At 36.0% G+C, this 22,204-nt stretch overlaps 1 pseudogene; it reads right to left on the minus strand.

Moving 5' to 3' along the window:
• Window positions 1-20,680, minus strand: part of LOC110142514 (amine sulfotransferase-like) — a 30,089-nt pseudogene extending 9,409 nt beyond the window's left edge.
• Between the last annotated feature and the right edge of the window lie 1,524 nt (window positions 20,681-22,204).

The raw sequence follows: 22,204 nt of genomic DNA on the forward strand, positions 1-22,204 counted from the left end.
GGGTTTTTGATCTATGTGTAAATATAGCCAGAAATAGGCACAAATGCAAACATAAAAGAATGAAACTTGAACCAAATCCCAACTTGTTCACTTACTAGTTGAGGCCATGTAGCTAGACTATTTTAAGTTTTAATTTCCTCATCTCTAAACTTGAGATAAGGACACTTATTTCACAAGGTTCTAGTAGCTAAGTATTTCTCCAAAGGACTACAACATTATGTCAGCACTTTGCAAAACTGTATCAGCTTAGTGAGATGTTTCACTTGTTTTGGTTTTTGCACCTCAAGAGGCTGCCTTACAAACACTGTGAACCAAGGAAAACAACCAATATGTTTGCTTACCTTCTGTTATCTCCCACGATTTCGACAAAAGGGCAAAAAGAAAACCGTAACAAGGGTCGCAGAAAACCGTAACAAGGTTGGAAAACATGATGTGGAAACACTACATTCCCAGATAGTGAAAAACAAACCGAAGGAAAAAGTAAAAACTAGGAGAAACACTCAACCAGGAGAGCAGAGAAAAGCGAGGTTCTCCCCAGAAGAGTTCAGAGCAAACTTCAGGGAGAAGCAACCAGATTAAAGATCAACTGTGGTCATGAGCCCTGGGGCAGGGTAACTACTAACAACCTTAATTCCAGACAGCTGGTTGCATGGGTGTTGCCTCTCCCGATTTCTGGGTTCTGTAGAGAAAAGCTTTAACTTGAATAAATCTTGAGAACCACTCTTTGAAAGAGTGGCTTGTCTAGGTAACCAGCCGGTTGTAAAACCCAAGGGAGAGAGCAGAGCTTAAGGAAAGTCTGGACTTCGTTATCAGATGCTGGGAAAAAAGAAAAATACACATATAACAAAAATATCAAAGGCAGCTTTACCCAGGAATAAGTGCAAGTGTTCTCCCTGGAGATTAGGAGCCTTTATTTTGGCATTTGAGGGGATTTGCAGCCTGACTCCCTGTCTGTTCCAGCCTCACCCAAACCCACCTCACAAAACTACCCCATTGGTCCTTCCAGTAAAAGAAAAGAATTGTTAGGAAAACACTGCTACAAAGGTGGAAGAAAGGAAAGCCGCTCAAGCCAGGTATAATGACCAACCTAATTCTTCATGGTAACAAATTGTAAGGGGCAATCACTGAGTTTGTGAGGAAAGTTAATAGAAAGTATTATATATAAGACAACAGGCCCAAAATGGAGATTATGCTAAGCCACAAATAACCAAACCAAGACAGGCAATTACAGTCTGGATCTCCAGGCAATGAAATCTTACACCAGTCAGTCAGTCGTCGCCTAAGGAACACTAGCTAGGTAACCTGCCTGAGACACCCCGGTGGATGCCCTGATGGAAAGGAAGTTTGTAATAACCAACCTGCCCTTTTTGCAGAGTACAACTTCCTTGTTCTCTCTGCTCTCTGCCTGTAAAAAACTCATTTTGTATAGCTCTTTGGAGACGTCCTATCTGCTGGATTGGATGCTGCCTGACTCAAATGGAATTTTGCTCAAATAAACTATTAAAAACATTTTAATGTAAACATAAAAGGAGCTGTTCATTGTGGAGAAATAAACAAGATGGTGCCAGTTAGGTTTTCTGGCCCCATGTTCTGTAAACGAGGATTTTGCATGGTTATGTAACAGTTGAGATCACCTATCGCACTGCAGATGCACGTCACGTGGTTCCCGCTCGGTCACGGGCCATTTTTGTTCTGTAAGAGTGTATAAGCCTTACCTGAGGAGCCCCGTTTTGCTGTTGCCTGAAGGAAATAAATGTGTCTGCAGTCCCAATGGCTCCTGGAGTTTTCTTCCAGCTTCCCTGCCCACACCTTGTCTTCCCTGGGTTCAGCAAACAGTGTGAGAACACTCAATATTTGGATAACTCTTCTATTTGTCTATAAGTCACCCTATCATTCTGATTTTTCTGCAGATTTTAACTACTGAAGTTTTTAAGTATAAATATTGTACAGGAAGATAAAATGTGTTACTAATTTAAGATGAATGTACTCCAGAAAATAAAAGGAAAATTAATAAAAATAATAGTAGAGAGTAAGGCAGCCAAATGCAGTAGGGAAAGAAATCATGGCCTTTTCCTTTATAACAGCAAAACCCTGATAGAATACACATTGCCAAATATTTCTAGTTCATAATAGCCTCAAGAAAAATTTTTGAAGTGGAAATTGAGGGCAAATCTGTAAAATGCATAGAACAATATAGTAGGCTTCCCACATGGCCCAGTGATAAAGAATCTGCCTGCAAAGCAGGAGACACGGGAGACATGGATCCAATCCTTGGGTTGGGAGGATGCCCTGGAGGAGGAAATGGCAACTCACTCCAGTATTCTTGCCTAGAAAATCCCATGGGCAGAGGAGCCTGGCAGGCCACAGTTCATAAAGATTGCAAAGCTGAACCCAACTACACAGCTGAGCATGTAGACACACAGAACAGCCTAGCACATCTGGTGGACAGGAGATGACCTGATGCAAGAGGGATAGCACAATGCTGAGTGGTTTGGCGGAATGTTGCGGAGATAATGACTGTCCCTTTATTCCTCCATTAATCTATATATTTCATCAACTCTAATTAATACCTAAAAATTACTGGGGGAATTAACATTTTAAAAATAATGTTGATGAGGATTTAACTTATCAGTTGTAAAATTTAAAACAGTGAAGAACTGCCACATGGTTAAACATATATCCATTTTTGCAGAATCAGAGGGAGAAATTATGGAAATAGTATTCAACAATGAGATTGATAATACCCAGCACATCAGCATAGATTGGTAATTCTAATCAATGCTGAGTACATGACTGAAAAAGCATTCTTACATGCCTTGTGATGAAATATGAAATATAAGTTGATATTCTATAGAAGACAGTTACAGGGGTTAACGGTCAGCTGCCTGTTACTCTGGCTAAGCCATGAGAAAATCACCATGGGAAAAGAATAAAAGCAAAATATAGCAATACAGCATAACCCAAATAAAAGTACATGGGGTTGATTAGTTGAGGGTTGCCATGCCCTGCTAAGCTAAGGAAAAACATAGTGTTGCCCTTGGAACGCCAGGTCAGTGCAAGTTCAGAACACTGCTTATGCACACACTAAGATGTTTTCCCAAGGCACATGTGGGTCTATGACCTCCAGCTAGGTGATACCCCTTGTATAAGAAAATAACAAAGATAGTTCAAAGTCATCAATAAATGGGAGACATGACCAGGGACTCAGGAGGCTGACTTCATCGTAGCACAACAGATACTTTCTGCTTGCCAAGACACTAAATAAAATGATGTGGCTCTGGAGAACAGGGTTCTTGATCCAAGAGGTCTTGAGTCCCCCAGTCCCATCTTTAAAACTTTAATTCTGTCTCTAGTTTTTTTTCCCCCAAAACTGTGTGTTGACCATTTTTGATCCCTACCTGCTGCACTGGCCTCAGCAGGCAACATATAATGCCTACCAAATCTTAAAATATTTAGAAATTTTAAACTGAAAATTCTCTTTTAGGCAAACATTTGACCAGGTCAAAAGAGTGCAAAGATCTTTAAGAATGTTTATGTGATATATACATTTGCTATGACCTACCAATCCATCAATATACATTCAATATTGCATGGCTATACAGTATAATTCTACTAAACCATTAAAAAGGAAAGAATTTTATGGCCTGACATAAAAGAATTTTTCCAATATTTTGTATAACTATTCAGCAAACAATGTATATTGTGACCTAATTTATGTATATGTTTATAATTCCATATGTATTTTAAGTGTATAGAATAATAAAAGCTTTAATAATCCTGAAGAAATGTGGATGATTGGTGCTAGGTAAAAATATTTGAAAAAAGTATTTTCATTTATAAAAAGGACTATTAGCTATTTATATGACATATTTTAGCTTTTTTGTTCTTGAGGTCTTTTGGTGCTAAATAATGGCATGCAGGAAGCAAAGAGGCAGGTCTCTCGGCATGGTGGTCTCTTGGCAGGGTCCAATTTGTAGATTGTATTCCAGGAAGGACACTCTGTCAAGTGTTTACACATGTTCAATTCTGTTACAATGTCCCTCAAAATAAATGTAGCTTAGCATCTGCTGGGTCCAGATGGTACCTTTAAAAATAAATAATCCTGTTTTTAATTCTGACTTAATTTTTAATAAAAGTTCAATAGGAAACTGATCTGTCTGTCTCAAAATTATTTGGAGTTTTTTCTTTTAATCCTTCTAATGAACTCAATGAACTTGTCCAAAATTTTTCTGTTTATTTGTATTTTACAATAAAATTAGTAAACATATTGTAAAATCAAAAGCTCTTAGTTCTTTTCTCACTCTGAAGAGCTAAATTGTTCTGATTCCATGATAGCAGTGATTCAGATTCATCCTTCAGCTCCTTCTCCATTCCCTGTAGTACAAATAAGGTCCTTTTAAAAAATTAAACAAAGTATTAAATCTCAAATTAGGCAGCAAAAGAGAGAGACTAGGACATTTTCATGAAACTCAGGAATTTTTTATTTTCCTATTGACTTAGATTCCAGTGTATCTTTGAGGCACATGAACCACTCATACAGTGAAATGTAATAGAGAAAACATTCATGGCCTTTTTCCTTTATAATGGCAAAACCTAAATAGAAATGTTGCCCTCAGAGTTTCAAGATATGCATGTGTGCTCAGATGCTCAGTCATGTCCAATTCTTTGTGACCCTATGGACTATAGCTCACCAGACTCCTCTGTCCATGGGATTCTCCTGGCAAGAACACTAGAGTAAGTTGTCTTTTCCTCCTCCAGGGGATCTTCCAAACCAGGATCAAACCCACATCTCTTACTTTTCCTGTATTGGCAGACAGGTTCTTTACCTGCTGAGCCACTGAGGAAATTTAAAGATACAGTATGGTAATTATTGTGTTTTTGAAAATAAGTTCTTTTTATCAGGAATCTTAAAGGAATCAAAATAAGAAAGTCTAAATAAAAATGAAAAGCAAACATTTTGATATATATGCCCAAAACACAAACTAGACAAGTATTTCTTTATTAGCTCTACCTAAAATATCTGTTTTTGAGTGTTAAACAGATGAGGAAATCCCAGAAGTTGTAATGACACTGTTAGAACCAGCATAAAGTTCCACTGTGTGTGTCTGTGCTCAGTCACTGAGCCATGTCTGACTCTTTGTGATCCTATGGACTGTAGCCCTCCAGTTTCCTCTGTCCATGGGATTCCCCGGGCAAGAATACTGGAGTGGGGTGCCACTTCCTCGTCCAGGGGATCTTCCCGATCCAAGCATTGAACCCGTGTCTCTTGTGTCTCCTGCATTTGCAGGCATATTCTTTACCACTGTGCCACCTGGGAAGCCTCATAATTCCATTATGTATTGCTAAAATTCCTATGCACACCAAGGTTTCCCTGGTGGCTCAGATGGTAGAGCCTGCTTTCTGTGAAGGAGACTCAGATTCCTGGGTCAGAAACATCCCCTGGAGAAGGAAATGGCAACCCACTCCTGTATCCTTGTCAGGAAATCCCAGGGACGGAGGAGCCTGGCAGGCTACAGTGGGGTCGCAAAGAGTCGGACACGACTGAGAGACTTCACTCACTACTCACATGCACACCAAGAAAATAAATTTGTTAGAAAGCTGCAAATATGGGTTTGTCTAAACTACATAGAAAAAAACTGTAATTTTAAAAAAATCCAACGTAACTCACTAACTCACTTGATTAATAAAGAGAGTCAAAGTTTAGAATTTTACAGAGTATAAGAGTAGAAAACCAGTTTCATGAGTGTCCCTGGGTTTCTGCACAAATGTTCCTGGTTATAGGTCCTACACAAGACTGGAAGAATCAGAATTTCAGCAGATTGTTATAAAAAATCTGCATTTTAGCAATTCAAACATTCACACTAAACGTTCAGAATCAAAATAATAAGTGATAAAGCATTGCCTTGGTTTTGATGAATGTTTTCTCTCGACCTCCAGAGAAGCCTTTGTGAGATGTTATTTGACACCCAGTTAAAAGTTTGAGATAAGGCCTTACTAACTGGCTAGAGGTTTCCTCACTGAAGCTGAAATCCAGGCAATCTCTACTCATGAGACCTGAGTTAGAATAGACTGGCTGGTAAGCCATAAATTATCATTTCAATAGAGGTAAGTGAGAGTGGTGATCTGGGTCATGAAGATCTTTTTTGTATAGTTCTTCTGTGTATTCTTGCCACCTCTTCATTATATCTTCTGCTTCTGTTAGGTCCTTACCATGTCTGTCCTTCATTGTGCCCATCTTTACATGAAATATTCCCTTAGTATCTGTAATTTTCTTGAAGAGGTCTCTAGTCTTTCCCATTCTATTGTTTTCCTCTCTTTCTTTGCACTGATCACTGAAAAAGGCTTTCTTATCTCTCCTGGCTATTCTTTGGAATTCTGCATTCAAATGGGTGTATCTTTCCTTTTCTCCTTTGCCTTTCACTTCTCTTCTTTTCACGCTATTTGTAAGACCTCCTCAGACAGCCATTTTGCCTTTTTGCATTTCTTTTTCTTGGGAATGGTCTTGATCACTACCTCCTGTACAAATGTCACAAACCTCTGTCCATAGTTCTTCAGGCACTCTGTCTATCAGACCTAATCCCTTGAATCTATTTGTCCCTCCCACTGTATAATCATAAGGGACTTGATTTAGGTCATACCTGAATGGTCTAGTGGTTTTCCCTATTTTCTTCAATTTTAGTCTGAATTTTACAATAAGGAGTTTGTGATCTGAGTCACAGTCAGCTCCCGGTCTTGTTTTTGCTGACTGTATAGAGCTTCTCCACCTTTGGCTGCAGAGAATAGAAAATTATTAGACTAATATATTCAGTAATGTTGCATAATATAAAATTAAAATACAGAAACCTATTACATTTTTTATACTAATATTGAATAACCAAGAGAGAAGTGAAGAAAAGCAATCTCATTTGCAACTTCATCAAAAATAATAAAATCCTTAGGAACAAATTTAACCAAGAAGGTAAAAAAAACTGTACTCTGAAAACTATAAGACATTCAGGGAAGACACTGAAGACAACTGAAAAAAGGGAGCAATATACCATGCTCATGGATTACAAGAATCAGTAGTTTAAAAGTGTCCATACTACCTAAAGCAATCTACAAATGCAATACAATGTTTGTCAAATAACCAATGGCATTTTTCAAAAAACTAGAACACATAATCTTAAGATTTGCATGCAACAGCAGAAGTCCTCAAATAGCTAAAGCAATATTGAGAAATAAAAAGAGCAGGAATTATCACATCCCAGCCCATCTTTTCTGAACTCAACAATAATTGAAATTTGTCTCAGATCTATCCTAACATATCTTTTGGACATTTCCTCATGGGAGAAGGCAATAGCACCCCACTCCAGTACTCTTGCCTGGAAAATCCCATGGACGGAGGAACCTGGTAGACTGCAGTCCATGGGGTTGCTAAGAGTTGGACACAACTGAGCGACTTCACTTTAATTTTTCACTTTCATGCATTGGAGAAGGCAATGGCACCCCACTCCAGTACTCTTGCCTGGAAAATCCCGTGGACGGGGGGAGCCTGGTAGGCTGCCGTCTATGGGGTCTCACAGAGTTGGACACAACTTAAGTGACTTAGCAGCAGCAGCAGTCATCATGCTTGCATAAGCTTCTCTTTGATAGTGGTTCTCAGCTTTCCACTAAACACAGAATTTAATTCCAGGGGAGATTTTTAATCCTTTCAATGTCCAAATCGGCACTGATAAGGAAATAGGGTTTAATCTGAGGGTAATTTATGCTTGGAAATGTTCATTTTCTCTCTTGTTTCACCTAATGTTCATGAATTAAGACACGAATACATTTTGAGAACCTGAAAAGTAGGAATCAAAGAGATTAGAACACTTACAAAGGTGGATAGCTCCCCCAATAATTTCTAATTTTATGGCAGGAATTTTCATTGAAATGAATACTTTAGGGGCCTTTAGAGATGCTTGACATCTCTCTTTAGACAAGTCATTAATAACATAAGAGTGAAAATGACAGTACCACATTTACAATTTTAAAAATTGGTTTAGTTTTGTCATTTCCATAACAACAACAACCACAAAGAAAGGTGCAGTACAGCTTGCAGCTAAGAATGTTAGTAACTTTTTGTTTCCTCAGCACTTTTTAATGATTACTGAAGTCTTAGTTTTCTGAAATGTTGGAGGGGATGCCCTATTCCAGTAAAGGTCTGCCCAAAATATTAACTAAAGGTGAAGTGGAGAGAATGTTTTTGAAAGGTCTATATAATTTTGATGTTGTGCTGCAGTTTGTTCTCTTCTTCACACTAAGTAATCAATTATCTTTTCATTTTGTCATTTTGGAGCCCAAAACGTAGAAGAAATTGGGAGCCCATCATATCATCACATAAAATTGTACCATTTTATATTACCTAGGTCTGTTTGCTGGAGGGCATGAAAGTGATGAGAAGTCAGAGCAATTTGCACACCTAAAGCCTAGCTCCTGATTTCTAAATACCATTCTCTATTTAGAGGAAACACAGTAAATAGCTGATTGCAGTGGTGCAAGTAAAGTTCAAATGAGACTAGAACATCTCCTACACCAGAAAGAACACAAAGTACACTGGAGACATGTCAAAAGCACATGAAAGCCAACTTGGACTCAAGGCATCTGAGAAATTCTGGGACATCTGAAACACTAAAATAAATAATGACAGTACAGATTATACTCTTTAAATAAGAAAGAAGATATGAGCCTAATGAGAAGTATTGGCAAACTTTTTTGGTAATAGGCCAGTAAAGGTTTTAGTTTTACAGCACAAATATTATCTAAGTGTTTATATAACAAGAAACAAAAATCCACGGATTTTTTTGTAAGAATTCATTCAAGCTTATACTTTATAATAATTCTTTGTAATACACATCTACTAAAGACAAGGTCAGATTCACAGATGTTAGAAGATAGTTTACAGTCATATATTTTCTATGGACATGTTTCTTTAGATGCTTTTTGTTTAGTCACTAAATTGTGTCCAACTCTTTTCAACACCATGGACTGTAACCCGTCAGTCTCCTCTGTCCACAGGATTTCCCAGGCAAGAATACTGGAGTGGGTTGCCATTTCCTTCTCCAGGGGGTCTTCCTGACCCTGTGATAGATACTTTACTCAAACTATTAGACCCAACATAGATCAATAGCTTATCTTGCTTGGTTAACAAATGAATCACTGCAAATTTATTTTGACTGCCGCATCATTTTTTATTTTAATTTTTGTGAAGCCATTTTGTTGAGACGAGAAATTATGTTTAAAATTTTGTATTTTTTCTGTCCATTTTTTTCATGTAACAGGAATACTGTGACAAGTACTTAGTCTGGTTAGATGAATGCATGTTGTCCTTTTAGCTTAGCTATAGTATCATTAGGGTTTCCCTGACGGCTCAGTGGTAAAGAATCCACCTGCCGATGCAAGAGACGTGGGTTCAATCCCTGGGTCAGGAAGACCCCCCAGAGAAGAAAATGGCAACCCACTCCAGTATTCTTGTCTGAAAAATCCCATGGACAGAGGAAGTCGCAAAGCAGTCAGGCACGACTGAGGAGCTAAAACAACAAGACAGTGTCATTGTGTAATAAAAACATTGCTTTATCTGTTCATCAATGAAAGTAATCCATTCTCCACTGTGCCTTCAAAGCATGACATTCGAATCTATTTTTCTTATTTTTCCATGATAAGAATGTACTGGTAATAACAAGTAAACTATTAAAATATGGTCATATGTACTCTGTAAGGCAGTTTACTTATAATGACATCATTGTGATCATTTTTTGAGGTAACATGGGTTGTGTTATATAAACTTTGTAACTACTAACCCAAACCTTTGTTGGAAAAGGATAAAGGAGAAAAAATACAATGCTTTTCTGGAGACATATGTCCCTTCCTCAGTCCATGTGTGGTAGCTCTGAGTCCTTCCAACAGAGAAGTTCATAAAGGTAGGAGGTAAAACCAGGAGGAGACCTGGAAAATGAGAAACCTTCTGATGGAAGAATCAGGATTCATTCCATCCTTGTTTAAAGTAAGAACTTGGGAAAGAAAATCATATATGTTTCTTGGGAAAGATAAACAGAGTTATGAGCAAATTGAAATAAAAGCAAGTGAAGCAGCCAGGAACTAAGCTGAGCACAAATTAGCAGAGAAGCACCAGTAGATGCGGGCTTCCCTGGTAGCTCAGATGGTAAAGAACCTGCCTGCAACGCAGGAGATCTGGGTTCAATCCCTGAGTTGGGAAGATCCCCTGGAGGAGGGCATGGCAACCCACCCCAGTATTCTTGCCTGGAGAATCCTCAGGAACAGAGGAATCTGGTGGGCTACAATCCATGGAGTCGCAAAGAGTCAGACGTGACTGAGTGTCTAAGCCCAGCATTAGTGGATGCAGAATCTCAGGTTGGAAGTGCAGCACCTGCTCTACTGTGGACCTTACACAAATTGCATCGCTTCCCCCTCAGCCTGATTAACTTCCAGGAACCCAGATTCTCAAGGAGCCAGCAAAAATCAGGAGCAACCAAAAGCAATTAGAAAATGTAGCTAAAACAGTATTCTACTCACAGTAGCTACAAAAAGTATCTATATAGGTTTAGGAATAAATTTAACAGGAAAGGAGCAAGGATTTTTATAAGAGCAGTGTTCTTTACCAAGTGACCTGAAAGAAAACAGAAATAAATGGTAAGTGCAGTATTCCTGAATGGAAATACTCAATTTCTAAAGGTGTCACTTATTAAATTATAATTTAAATCAATAACAAAATTCGAATAGGATTCTTTCTGAGAGCAATAAATTTATAAGTTAAAATGTCAACTTTCTGTAAAAAGTTTATCACCCAATGTGTCATTATACAAGAATCAAATCATATACATAAAATTATTTACAAGATGATGAAGTCTATTATAGTTTGTAAGAAAATGATATTATATTCAATAAACAATGCTGGGTAAATTTGCTTTATTTGAAAAAAATACGTTTTCTTTTTTTAATTTTCTTTTTTAATTTTTAAAAATAAATTTATATAGAAGCATAGTTAATTTTAAGAGAAATCAACCCTGAATACTCATTGAAAGGACTGATACTGAAGCTGAAGCTCCAGAATTTTGGTCATTTGGTGTGAATAGCCAACTCATTGGAAAGTCCCTGATGCTGGGAAATATTGAGGGCAGGAGGAACAGAGGATGAGGTGGCTTGATGGCATCACCAGTGCCATGGACATGAACTTGGGCAAACTTCAGGAGATGGTAAGGGACAGGGAGGCCTAGCGTGCTGCAGTCCATGGGGTCACAGAGAGTCAGACACAGCTGGGCAGCTGAACAACAACAGCGACAGTAGTTGATCTACAAAGTTGTGTTAGTTTCTGCTATATAGCACAGGGAATCAGTTATTCATATACATACATCTACTCTTTTTTAGATTCTATTCCCATAAAGATATTGTTATTGTTGTTTAGTTGCTAAGTTATGTCCCATTCTTTTGCAACCCCACGGACTATAGCCCTCCAGGCTCCTCTGTGAGATACAAATGCTCTTAAGTAAAACACAAGATGTATAAGTCATGAAACTCGGTTGAGTCATTTGATTACTTAAAAATTAAAATCTTAAAAGTGAAAATAGTCCGCAAGCAGCTTATTTTAAATTGATAGTGCCTAAAGATCACAAATTGATCACATGTTATGACTGCCCCTTTTGCTCAAGAACTTCAGGAATTACTCAATGAAAAATTTAGAGATATCCCATAATTGTTTGCCACAATATTAAGGGAATCCTCTTTTGATCAGAAACTGAGGAATCCCTGGAAATAAAAAACCGGTCACAAATGCACATGATATAAAGCTACTGCATTAATATTTCTTAATCCCTGAGGGTTTTCACTAATGAGCCAAAGGCAGTCAAGGATTACAACATTTTAAAAAATTCTCTTTGGGATTTCATCTCTTAGGATTATTTGTATTTGGCTGAGAATTTTATTCTTCATTTATATCACAGACGAACCTCAAGGGGAAATCTTTCATCTTCTTTTGGAAAATCTTGTGAAATCTTTCACTCTGATCCACAGACAACGTGATTTTTCCAGTCTCTAACAGTACTTGGGACAGACAGCAAAGAAATTGCTTCAGTGAAGTTTTAAGGATGGGGAAACATGGTAACTTTGTGTTGGAAAAAACATTATTTTTCCTCTTTTACTTTTTTCTTTGTGAAGTTCCCAGTTATGCCTCCACAAAGCCATGACTCACCCACTTTATGGAAGCATGCGAACAAACTTACCATTGTATTTATATTACAATTACATATAGACAATGTGCCTTCAACTACCTGGGAAAAAAGAAAGTTACTATAAATTGATGACTGTTTTGTTCCAGGCTAACACTGGTTATTGTACATTACAGAAGTACTTAAAAATTCCGTAAGATCCGTCAGCTAATATTTAGCAATGAGGACATGAATTTTCACATGGAGATTTTCATAAGTAGTCCAAGGTTATACATTCATAATGGCAAAGCTAAAATTATTACACCTTTACCCAGTTTAGATGTGAGATAACCTTAAACTGAACTTACAGAGATACTGATTTCTGATGACAAACACAGCTGATAGGAGGAGTATCAATAAAAGAAAATGATTTTTAAAATACACAGAAATATAAACAAATGAAACTCCAAATAAATTGAAAACGAAAACAAAAACTTAGTGAACACTGTTAAAGTCTTGAATTACCAGTTCTTCTTATTTTTCAAGATAAAGGGGAAAATTATACCTCAGATTAAGTGGAAGAAATACTAACTTACAGAAATACAAATCCAGTGTTTATTGCTACTGGACGTAGATGCATATAACCTTTCATGTGTTCCAGTTTATTTGTTATATGAAGAGTTCATTTATTCTGCAAACGCAAATCACCAAAGGTCAGATAAATGAGATGTTTTTATAAATTTTATGATATGAGATTTTGGTATAATAAAAGATATCTAATAGCCCCTCTCAATAGTGAAAAACAGCCATTTATGTTATTAAATCTCCCCAGGGGAAGGTTCAGGATAAATTATGAAGATATAAAAGTAGCCTGTGATGGAAAACAGTACAGTCACCACTACATCATCAGTTCTGTGGGCTTGTTAATAAGGCAAGAGTTTAAAGTAAAATGAACACTAAATGAACAACCATTTTGTGCCAGGCACTGTCTTAGGCATTGGTAGATTTTCAGGTGTCAGGTAGAAGAACTTACAAATTTAGGATATTTATCAGATACCTTCCAGAAAAACATAATGTAGTTTCTTGTAAGACAAGAAGCAGAAATTATGGAAGTGCAACTAACTAGGTAAGAGAAGAAGGCAAAAGGGACACTATTTTTGGAAACTCTGGAAGGAAACCCAAAGACTACACTGTGGTTCACTTGCACCACTGTCCAAGACAACCATTCACAGCTAAACTTCACCTTTTTGAAGGAAATGGCCTTCTTTTCTTGATAAACAATGTTGGCTTATTATAGTTTCATAACTTGCTACTGGATCATACTTCATATTCTCAAATGTGGCCTAACAACATCATCCACAGCTTCCTGATTCAGTTCTTCCCCCAGAAATTCACAGAATTTTAACACAGAACTTCTGAGATCCTAAGGGTATGAAAATTATGCAAATTATAAGAAAGAAGGCTTATACAAATGTCACAGCTAAATATCATTATGGGGATGAAAAATGTAAGTGCTTAAGCTGTATATTAATTTTGATTTGGACCATGAGAGGTGACTTATCCCTTCCTGGTAAATTAGTCTTGACTTGTCTACTGCTAGAGTGCTTATATGGTTGCATTTTAGGAGTTCTTACATTTTATTTTGGCCACCTGATGCAAAGAACTGACTCATCAGAAAAAGACCCTGATGCTGAGAAGGATTGAAGGCAGGAGGAGAAGGGGACGACAGAGGATGAGAAGGTTGGATGGCATCACCGACTCGACAGACATGAGTTTGAGGAAGTTCCAGGTGTTGGTGACTGACAGGGAAGCCTGGCGTGCTGAAGTCCACGGGATGGCAAAGAGCCAGACATGACTGAGTGACTAAACTGACATTTCATTTTATCTGTGTTCACTCAGTAAATATTTTGAAAGTACCTACTATATGTCAAACTGTTTCAGGTGATGGTGCAAGTGAACAGAAAAATAACAGTATAGCCAGGGCTAGGAGTACAAGGACTTACGGTGAGAGAGTAATTCTGAAACAGAACTCAGATAAAGTCTCAACCAGTAAGAGAAATTTATTTACTGAAATTCAGAGGGGTTCAACAGAAGTCTTGAATAGTCTGAAGAATGAATCAGAAAATTTAAAGGCAGGTCATTTGAAACTATGGAGTTTGAAGCATCAAAATAAAGTGGAATATAGAAAAGTAAATACAACCTAAATGGACTTTGGGGATATCATCCAAGAGAGAATGATACATATTATGAGACTGTCAAAAATAGAAGAGAAAGAGAAAGTGGCAGAGAACCCATTTGAAGAAATAATCATTGAAATATCTCTAAAGTTGAGGAAATAAGTGGCTATACCTAAAGATGCTCAACAAACAAGTAGGAGAAACCCACTGAGACTTACAGTACAATATATTATATTCAAATTGTTGAATGTCAAAGACAAAGTATCTTGAGAGCAGCAAAACAATGCAACTGGTCAAAGTATCCTCAATAAAATAATGATCAGATTTCTTAACAGTTAATTTGCAGGTCAAGGAGGATGACACATGAAAAGTGCTGAAAGAGAAAAACTACCAACCAAGAATTCTGAGTGCACCAAAACTCTCCTTTTGAAAATGTGAGAGAAATTAAGACAATCTCAGATAAGCAAAAATTTAAGATGTCCATTTCTAGTAAGGCTGCCCTTACAAGAAATGCTAAAGGGAGTCTAAGTTGAAACAGAAAGGCACAGCACAGTAACTCAAATCCTTATGAAAAAAAAAAAGATTTCCAATAAAGACAAATATATGGACAAATACAAAGTCTGTGTTTCTATAATCTTGATTCATAATTCTACTTTATTCTTTCATGAACTTTAAAAAAGAAAAGCATAAGGCTTCACAGAACTTAGACAATAAATGCCTGATTTCAAGTAATGTAATAACATATTTCCATCATTTCTACTACATTTTTATTTGTATATTTCCCTTATGTACTTAAGAACCATCCTAAATCAATTTCCTTATTTTTGTATAAAATGCAATATATTGAATTTCATGGCTGAAGCCCATAATAAAACAGTATAAATTGAAAAATAAATTAACTCACTTTAGCAATTCAAGCAGTAAAAATGCATTAGTGGATCAACATATTAATCAGAGATCACAAAATGGTGAAGTTCAAAAGTATTTTCTTTGGTTTATGCAATGTTTTAAAACAGCACTGACTGGATATCAAATGTAAGCATTATGTGGTTTCATAGGAAAACTACATTTCAAGATTCTCTTCTAAAAAAATGCAAAGAATTTGCAGCACATGGCCACGTTCTTCTCTGGTCAATTATTCACATCTTAGTGGTTTCTCACTTCAGTAAGGAATCCTAATTGATGTTCATGGACAGGGAGCAAAGTGCTCTGAGAAAGACCAGTAATGAAGGGGAGAGAAGGAATTAGATTTTTAAAACTTTGAGAAGTCTTTAGGTATAAAGAACTGGAGTCGTTAGGTATAAAGATAAAGGAGAGGGTGGCTCATGGAAACCAGGGGAGGAAAGGGTTTCAAAGAAATAAATTAAAAAAAAAAAAAAACACCCTACTCTTTCCTTCTTCATCTCCTCATACATCAAGAACAAAATATTAAAGTCATGTCTGTGCTCATACCAGCCTCTGATGTGATCAAACCAAAGGCTTCCTTACACTGTGGAAATTTGTAAGTAACAAAGGAGGGATAGATGTTAAAGAATAGATGACTGCCTTTCTTTTCTATCCTGGAGTCTTTAGAATGACAGAATTGCTCCTACACTGGGCATCTATGCTACCTTTGAAAAGTGGTTTTGTGGGAACAATTACATGATTTTAATAGAAACTTGCCTTTGCAAGATACTCTATGTCTGTAGGAAAGTGGGACTGTAGAAATAAGGATACCTAATTGTAAACATTTCTTTAAGGTAAATCTCTTCCTTTTCCTACTTCCTCTACCTGAAAACATGTGTCTTTATTTTCCCTCTTATTATTTATTTTAAAATCTGTGGGTAACAACTTTAGCTACCCATTGTAATGGGTCAGAAATGGAATGTAATCTACTAAATAACTACCAGCCCCAATTCCACATTACAAAAGTCTCTAGCCTCATATATCCTCTTCAGAGTTGAAACGAATATTCCGCAGGTACCTTATAAAGTCTACTACAGGACCATGAGAGAACACAGAAAATCACACCTACCCTGAACATTGGCTATTCTAGAACACAAGCATCTAGCATTGGATCTAGCTAGATGAATTACTAGATTGCTTTTGATTCTTTTATGATCTGGTCAAAATGGTTTCTTGAACAATGTCCCTTTGCAACCTTGACAATCCCCAAGTAGTCCTGTTGAAATTAGAAAGCCACTGGGTGACAGATTAAGTGGACAGACAATAGTGACCACTTATATGCACTCTGCCTTCTGTGATTCTTAAAACTAATTCTTATGTTTGAGAATTTGGCTAAATGGCAATATTGTCTCGAAACATGTTCCTTGATAAATTTAGAGTTACCTTTTCCTTCTAGAAACCTTTTCATGAAATGTTCTATGTTATCTGAAGATACAAATATAGCTATCCTATTTGAAAAATGAAAAACTGAGACCAAAACATTCTTAGGCTTTCCATAGATGTAAATAACCTGCAGAAGAAATAATGAAACGATTTTAACAGTTCTTGGTTATCCTTACAGATTTTGTTTTTAACACCTACATAGTATTTGATTACAGGAATAAAGAATAATTCATTTCATCAGTTTGCTACTCATTGACATTTAGGTTATTCCCAATATCTGCTATTACAAAGACTTATGGAATAAATAATTTCATTTTAAAGACATTTTACATGTGCTACCGTATAAGACTAATTTCTCAAAGTGAAATAATTTATTTTCACATTTGATTAATATCACAAACTATCTTGCAGAGATATTCAATTTATTCTTGGTAAGCATTAAGTGATATTTGATACACAGTCAATGTAACATTGGAGATGAGTGAAAAAAGGAAAAACTACTTAATAGATGATTTTAGAATGATTATCCATATGGAGAAAGAAAATTAAAATGCATTTCTATCTCATACCCTAGACTAAAATGCATTTATAGTTTGATTAAGGATTTAAATATGAAAGCAAAATTTGATATCTAAGAAAATAAAGGATGTTTTTCTGTTTAGATCACGAAAACTTATGATTTAAAAATTTTTTATATTTTGAAATCTAGATGTTATGAGAATAATTTGCTTTGAAAAAATATATAATACCAATTTAAGAAAAGTCAACTGATTTAAGTAAATTGATGAGAAAATAAAAATGTGGTAAGATTATAAACAAACTTGATAAGATTATAAATACCTGACAGGATCATATATATATTTATTATATACTTTAATCAAATCTTTCCTGTTTCAGTTCATTCATAGCTTTTAGTCTACTTGATATCTAGCAAAACTACAAAGAGCCTTGAAATTTGACAAGACTATAAATTACAGTGATAAAAATAAAATACAGGTAAAATAATCATAGAAAATTAAAGTCTATTTTCTAAATAATCGCGCATAAAAACTCCTGCACTCACCAGCATTATGTTAAAACAAGCATTATAAGCAAGTAGAGTTTATTCCAGGAATTAAACTTCATTAAATATTATTGACTTTTATTTCACTGTGGATTAAAGAACAGGAGCATGGCATCTTCAGAATTGCCCAAAAGGCATTTTATGTCATTAGACCTTTTCTAAAGAGCACAAAAACAAAAGTGAATGTAAAACTTTAAATCAACTAAGAATAGAAAAGAATCTTCAACCTTATGTATCACAGAAAGCAATTTCAAAACAAATCAAAACACAAAAACAAGAAAAAATACTAAAAATGCTAGTTTAAAGGACAAGAGGGTTATTCCAGGCGGTGGTAGTGGTAAAGAACACACCTGCCAATGCAGGAGACGTAAGACACAGAGGTTTGATCCCCGGGTTGGGAAGATCCCCTGGAGAAGGGCATGGCAACCGACGCCAGTATTCTTGCCTGGAGAATCCCACGGACAGAGAAGCCTGGCAGGCTGCAGTCCACGGGGTTGCAAAGAGTCAGACATGACGAGTGACTTTCACTTATTGTGAAGTATATTGTAAAGGAAAATAAAATGTGTTATTAATTTAGGATGATATATATCCTAAAGAATAAAAGAAAAATTAATAAAAATAATAGAAGAGATTAAGGCAGCCAAATGTACTAGAGGAAAAAACCAACTCGTTTTCCTTTAAAACAGCAAAATCTAAACAGAAAATACATTGAAAGTATGTCTAGTTCATAAAGTCTTTAAAAAATAAAAAATTGAAAATTGATAAAAATATTGAAAAAAACATACATAGAGTGGCAATAGTACATTTGGTAGACAGGAGAGATGACTTGGTAAATAAGAGTGATAGCATAATGAATTTTGGAATATTGCAATGATAATGATTGTCCTTGAATTAATCTGTATATGTCATCAATTCCATCAACATTTAAAAATTACTGAGGAATTAACATTTTAAAAATAAAGTTGATGAGGATTTACCATATCAGTTGTCAAGTTTAAAACAGTGAAGAACTGTCACAAGTTAAACTTCTATCCATTTGTGCAGAATCAGAGGGAGAGACTATGGAAATAGTATTCAAAGAATGAAATTGATAATACCTAGCATATCAGCAAAGGCTGATAATTCCAACCAATGCTGAGTACATGACTAAAAAAGCATTCTCATATGCTATGTGATGAAATATAAGTTGATATACTGTAGAAGGCAATGTATGATGCCTACCAATCCTTAAAATATTTAGAAAATCTAAAGTGAAAATTTGTCTTTTAGACAAACATTTGACAAGGTCAAAAGAGTGCAAAGATCTTTAAGAATGTTTGTGTAATATATACATTTTTTGCAACCTACCATTCCATCAATATACATTCAATATTGCATGGCTATACAATATACTTCTACTAAACCATTAAAAAGGATAGAATTTTATGGCCTGACATAAAAGAATTCTTGCAACATATTATATAACTACAGTGCAAACAATGTCTGTGGTGACCTAATTTGTCTATATGTTTATAATTCCATATACATATTTAATGTGTAAAATCATAAAGATTATAACAATCAAGAGAAAGTGGATGAGTGAAGCTGGAGAAAAATTTGAAAAAAAAATTTTCTCTTTATAAACTGGTCTATAAGTTACTTCTATGACACACATTAGCTTTTTCGTTCTTGAGGCCTTTTGTTGCTAAATAACATGGGATGTGGGAAGGAAAGAGGTGAGCGGATGGTCTCTTGGCGTGGTCCCAATTGTGTCGACTGTATTCCCGGTAGGGAGCTTTGTAAAGTGTTTGCACATTTTAGGTTCTGTTACTATGTCCCTCAAAATAAATCAAGCTTAATATCTGCCGGGTCCAGATGGTACCCGTAAAAATAATCTTGTTTTCAATTCTGACTTAATTTTTAATAAAAGTTCAATAGGAATGCCATCTGTCTCAAAATTATTTGGAGCTTCTTATTTCTTTTAACCATTTTAAGGACCTCAATGAATTTGTCCAAATTTTATTTGTTTGTTTGTATTTTACATTAAAGTTAATAAAATAAAAATGAAGACTCAGTTCTTTCTTCATTTTGAAAAGCTATGGATGTTCTGATTCCATGACAGTGATTCAGATTCATCCTTTAGCTCCTTCCCTGTTCTCTATAATTCAAGTAGGTCCTTTTTGAAGATTAAACAAAGTCTTAAATTTCAAAATAGAAAAAGGGAGACACTGGATCATCTTCATGAAGATCAGGAATTTTTTTTTCCTATTGACTTAGATTCCACTGTATCTTTGTGTATTGAGACATATTAACTAGTCCATACAATATTACTTCAATGGGACTAAACATGCTATGTCCTTAAAAGTACAATTTTTTAAAATACTCTTTTTGTAATGTAAAATTGAGGTAATTTTAGTTTAGCTTAAAATTAGCTCATTATTATAGGCAATGCAAAGTTAATTGGAAAGTGTATTAAGAATTAATTCTGATTGAGATATGCTGCTAACAAAATTCCTGGTTGGTTTTCAAATGTATGTTCTTCCATTCTCAGGCCCACACAACAGCTCACCACTTACCAGTAATCTTTTGGTTCAGGATTTGGGCTTTTCATATCTGCCATCAAAAATGACAATATATGCATTTCCAATGAGCTTCTGTGAGATAAGCTTGAGATTTATTTAACTTTTTCTGATCCTAAATAGTTGTCTAACTTCAGATGTGCTGCTCTCAACACCTGGGTCAGGAACATTTGTCCACATGTATTACCAAAGCAAAGTGAACACTGAAACACGTGACACATAACTCAAACTTAACCAGATTCGGGATATGTGATTATAAAGACATCATTATCTCTAATTTCAAAATCATCTAGATTTTTCATTAAGTCAAAATCAAAGCTATAATGTTGAAAATTACAGCTTTTAAAGTTCAATAAATATGTCTTTGTTGTCCATAATTATTACCTACAAGTAAAAACAGGTAAAATTATTTTCAATTTCTGACGGTTTTGAACTAATGACTAACACTTCCTGAGTGTTGAATAAGTGCCAAGCATCATTAAATGTCATATGTGTTATCAGTTCATTTACCATAGAAACAAGCTTGCATATGGTGATCATCTAATCTTCACAGGAACCGGACATTATGGCGGGTATTGTTATTACTACTATGTTAAAGATGAGGAAAGTAAGATACTAAGGGGAATAATAGCTTTTTCTAATCCCATTAGGTAGGTATTATCATGATTCCAAGCCTACATGAGGAAACAGGCCAGGTAGTTCGGCAAGGTACTCAAGGTGGCCCAGTTAGCAGAGCTGCAAGATTTGAGGCCGGACAATATGGCCACAGGGCCTTCCCTCATAGCTCAGTTGGTAAAGAATCCACCTGCAGTGCAGAAGACCCCAGTTCAATCCCTGGGTTGGGAAGATCCACTGGAGAAGGTATAGGCTACCCACTCCAGTATTCTTGGGCTTCCCTTGTGGCTCAGCTTATAAAGAATCTGCCTGCAATGTGGGAGACATGGGTTCAATGCCTGAGTTGGGAAGATGCCCTGGAGAAGGGAAAGGCTACCCACTGCAGTATTCTATTCTGGTGTCCATGAGTGTGAATCCATGAGTGTATTAGTTGCTCAACTGTGCACAACTCTTTGCAACCCTATGGACTGTAGCCCACCAGGCTCCTCTGTCCATGGGATTCTCCAGGCAAGAGTACTGGAGTGAGTTGCCATTCCCTTCTCCGGGGGATCTTCCCAACCCAGGGACTGAACTCAGGTCTCCTGCATTGCAGGCAGATGATTTTCCATCTGTGCCACCAAGGAAGCCCCACAGATTCCATGATACTTATCAATTTATCATGCAGTTTTTTACTATATTTTTCTTCTTTACACATATTTCATTGTATAGAAGTAGAAAAGTCTTTAATACATATACTTTTTATTTCTCTTTTTTCCAGGAATATGAATAATTTTTCTGTCTCTTGAAAAACATGGACAAATACTGAAGTCGTAAGTAGGGAGTACAATTAAAGAGAAAAGCAGAGAAGAAAACATGAGTCACTATCACATCCTTCCTGACACCCCCTAATGCCAAACACACAGACTTGAAAAACAAATTCCAGAAAATCTGGATGCTGAGAAAAGAGAGAAGAGTATCAACCAGCCCACACAAACACTCTGAACATCATTCCATTTGTGCTGTTTTTTATTTTTAACTTGTCAAGCACAGTTTCAAGAGAGAGAGAATGCTAACAGTTGTGCCACAGAAACAATAGGAAAAGAGTGAGATAAAGGGTAGATTTCTGTAGGATATGGATATTTGCAAAATATATATTGTTTGCCTTTCTTTGATTAATATGGAGAAAGTGACTGTGTAAAGGAGATATATATATATATATTGGTCTCTCTCTTATTCTTGCACTGAAGTTCAAAAAGAGAGAAGGAAAAACATAAAATTGATGAAAGAGTAAATTCCTTTGTGTAC

Source organism: Odocoileus virginianus, chromosome 19, assembly GCF_023699985.2.
Source record: "Odocoileus virginianus isolate 20LAN1187 ecotype Illinois chromosome 19, Ovbor_1.2, whole genome shotgun sequence".
Classification (NCBI taxonomy): domain Eukaryota; kingdom Metazoa; phylum Chordata; class Mammalia; order Artiodactyla; family Cervidae; genus Odocoileus; species Odocoileus virginianus.